This window comes from Crocuta crocuta, unplaced genomic scaffold, assembly GCF_008692635.1.
Source record: "Crocuta crocuta isolate KB4526 unplaced genomic scaffold, BGI_CrCroc_1.0 scaffold482, whole genome shotgun sequence".
In the NCBI taxonomy this organism is placed as follows: Eukaryota; Metazoa; Chordata; class Mammalia; order Carnivora; family Hyaenidae; genus Crocuta; species Crocuta crocuta.
The window spans coordinates 1,907,691-1,911,794 of NW_027527459.1; the positions used below are offsets into that span (position 1 = coordinate 1,907,691).

At 39.0% G+C, this 4,104-nt stretch overlaps 1 protein-coding gene across 1 annotated transcript in view; it reads right to left on the reverse strand.

The window, feature by feature from the left end:
* TENM1 (teneurin transmembrane protein 1) overlaps nucleotides 1-4,104 on the reverse strand; it is a 556,664-nt gene that overhangs the window by 344,320 nt on the left and 208,240 nt on the right. The gene's annotated exons all lie outside the window — the stretch shown is intronic.

Consider the following 4,104-nt stretch of genomic DNA (forward strand, 5'->3'; position numbering starts at 1 on the left):
AGTAAGGGGCATTAAGGAATCTGCTCCTGAAGTCATTGTTGCACCATATGCTAACTAACTTGGATGTTAATTAAAAAAAAAAAGAAATTTAATTTTAATTTTTTAAAAAAATTTAGAAAAGAAAAGAATGCCAAGAAAGTTCATATACCAAATGGGCCTGAAGCTTGAAAAAACTACTAAAGTTTACAGATGGTTGGGTTGTTTTTATATATATACTTAGAGCAAGAAGATGATGGATGGGATAGATATATAACACACGCAATGCTATTGCATGGCCGAGATCAGGAAGGCCTTCTCAATGACTGGTTTTCCTTGCGGAAAATAATGATCATAGACCTAAAAGGGTAAAGTGAACATCAATAAACCATAAACTGAAGCCTACGATAGTCAATGTGTTCCTAAGAAGGCACTCAACTGTTCTGAATGAACTAAACTTCTATCCCGGAAGTGTTGACAAGTTTCGTAGATTTTATTGCCTAGTCATAGCTGCTACAGTTTCAGGACTGTGGTGTGGGTGATAGGTGTCAGAAGACAGGAGGCAGCAAGCATTGGCTTTGGTTTTTAAAAGGAACAGGAAGCACATGTGATCTTTAAAGTAGACCAACGGATATCATGTTGACTGAGTGCACAATTCTAGAACATGGTATTACAAGGATGATTTGTAAGCAGTTTGTAAAAAGACAGTAACCATGAGAAGGCAGCACAAATTCTCTAAGAACAAGCCATGTTAGACAAATCTCATTTCATTTCTATTTTTGACATAGTTATTGGATTGGCAGATCAGTAAAATGTAGGCATACTGTATGTGGAATCAGCAAGGCATTTGACAAGGTCTCTCATGATATGCCTGTGAACAGGATGGAGAAATGTGGGTTGGATGCTAGTAAAACAATGTTGCCTGATGGACAAGTGTCAACCCACAGGAAGGATTCCAGTGGCATGCCGCAGAGCTCTGACCTTGATCTTGCCCTATTAGTGACCTACATAGAAATGAGGAAAGCATACCTAACAAAACTACAGATGACACAGTTAATGGGAGCAATACAATGAAAATACCTCATATGGCAGAATTAGATTTCAATGACATCTCCACAGGCTAACAAGGTGAAATCAAATGAAGTCAAATCAAGGCTCTAAACATATTTCCACCTGCACCACCCCCCATCCCAAACACACAAACAAAACAGCTCCATGTAATTTTAGAATAAAAGTAAAGTGGCTTAGCCTCAGAACTTGTTAAGAAGTTTTAAGAGTTTAGTTACTAAGTGTTCTCAATGTGTATCAATAGTGTTACGTAGCCACAGAAAAAGCTGACATTGGCATAAACTGCATTAACAGAAGTATTTAGAACAAAGGAGACAACTGATTGTTGGTCATAGGACAAATCTCTGAACGAGTCAATCAAGGTGATGGCTGAGAGCCCATCTAAGGTACATCAGCTCTGCTACCCACCCTTGTGGCCACGCTGAGGGTATACATTCCAAAATCCTCAGTGGATGCCTCAAACCACAAATAGTACTAAACCCTTTATATACTAGGTTTTTTCCTATACATACCTATGATAGAGTTTCATTTATAAATTAGGCATGGTGAGAGATTAACGACAATAACTAATAATAAAATAGAATAAATAAAGCAATACATTATAAGAAGTTATGTGAATGTGGTCTTTCTCTCAAAATATCTTACTATACTGTACTCACGCTTCTTCTTGTGCTGATGGGACATGATAAAATGCCTACGTGACAGGATGAAGTGACGTGAATGACATAGGCATTGTGATAGTGTGTGAAGCCACTACTGAAACATCGGTTTCCAGACCACGGTTGACTGCGGGTAACTGAAACTGCAGAAAGCGAAACCACCAATAAGGGGGAACAACTTTATGTTGAAAAGATGTTCTCAAGTATTTAAGGCGACCTGAATATGAATGAACTATGCATCTTGCCACGAAGGAGCCTAATAAAACCCCCCACTACATTCAGCCTTGGCCATGACACTTCAAGGGGAGTGTGGTCAGCGGTTTAGAACTGTGCTCTAACGAGGCTAGGATGGAGGATTTGAAACCGGCTGATGTGAGGAAATGGTGGAAGGGGCTGGGGAAACATTTGTGCCAAAGAAGAACAGAATCAGGAACAGTTAAGGGCCGTCAGGTGTGTAGAGGGATTTTATTTATTCTGGGAGATCGCAGAACTAGATCTGGGAGAAATGTTAGGAGGTGGGAGATTTTGGTTCAACAAGAATCTTCCAGGAGTTGCTGGAGATGGAATGGAATGCCTGAGGAATGAATCAATTACCTCTTTTGGAGCTATTTAAGCAGAGGCAGGTGACCACTTAGTAAGGACAGCCGTATTACCTTTGAATTGTGTAATGCTTTGCAGTGTACAAGCACTATTCTGCCACACTAGCTTGATCTTCCACACGCATTGAGACAGGCATCTTTACATTCATTTTCACAGATGAGGAAGCTGAGGCTAAGAGAGGTTATGTTACGCAGCTCATGACTAAGTGCCAGTGTGCCCACAGAATTACCCTTTACTGACTGCATGTGAAATAAACATTTGAAAGGATATATTTGGAAAACCCTAGCTCATCAGGCTGATAGGGTTTCTAGGTTTGTAGAAAATTCATCTTTGTGATACTGAATATATTCCCAAATGTACTAAAAAGGTACTTTCTGCACAATCTCACATTAAAACTTATGTTCTTCTCTGCGTCTTAAGAAGCTGAGACCAATTAATACACTCCTTGCATAGATACAGAAGGTCCGTGGGTGCAGTTTGTACAAACATGCCTAGATGTACATTTCAAATAAGAATAGTTTTTCTCTCCATTTGCCTGAGCCCATTCCCCACCCTCCTTCCAGATTTCCTGTTATTTGGCTTCTTAGAGGGAAGGAAGTGTGTTTTGCTTGTCACGATTGCTAGATAACCAGATTGCCCTACTGTTTCCTTAGCTCTCTATCAGTAAGGCCTGCAAAGGAATTAAAAGAATGAGTACATTTTTAAAGAAGAGTGAGTAAATCACCAACATTAGCAAAAAACAAAAAAAAAAAACAAAAAAAAACCAAAAAAAACCCCCAAAACTCCTTGAAGATATCCATTGTTCTCTGCTTCTCTCACTTCATTCACCACCCTCTTTCAATTTAAAAAAAAAATGATACACAAACACTGTCACTAGTACAGTTCTAATTGGGTGATCATCACCATCAGAGTTGACTGCTATATTTTCTCTTGGGACATAACAGAAATATCAGTTTATGGATCTATTTAATCTAGTAGTGATGGATGATATAGAATTTCCTGGATTTGAGCCATAATGCTCTCAGTTTGTTGGTGATGACATATTCACTGATGCCATGGCTGGCATATAACTTAATATGCTAAGAAAAAAATAAGCAGTCTTATAATGTGGGTTTATTAGTCCTCCCCTTTCCATTCTAATTCCCAGATATTGGGATAGAAATTGATCAGAGTTGACACCACACATTGCTTATCGAGTGATATATTATACCCATTGTTTACATACAAATGTGCTTAGAAAAAGCTTCAGTAGTAGATCTAAATAAGGTGTATAGAAGGCAAGGGGTAGTCCTTGAATTTAAAAGATTAACAAAATTGGGGTGCCTGGGTGGCTTAGTTGGTTAAGCGTCCGACTTTCGCTTAGGTCATGATCTCGCGGTTCGTGGGTTCGAGCCCCGCGTCGGGCTTTGTGCTGACTGCCAGCTCAGAGCCTGGAGCCTGTTTCAGAGTCTGTATCTCCCTCTCTCTCTGACCCTCCCTTGCTCACGCTGTGTCTCTCTCTCTCTCTCTCCTAGAAATAAATAAAAGTATTTAAAAAAAGATTAACAAAATAAGATATTTTATTATCTAATGTTTTTCTACGTGAATAGAAAGCTGTGATTTTTTTTAGTTTAAGATGAGTAATTTCGCATTTAATTGCATCTAGTGCTAACGTCTATTATCTACAATGGGGGAGGAGTAGAGATTTAATCCCATGACAAAGATTTGAGGAATGAATCTGAAAACCTAAATATACGAAGTGCTGGAAAAACAGAGGCAAACTTTTTGGCCAAAAGACTAAACTTCCCGCTAAAGGCAGGAT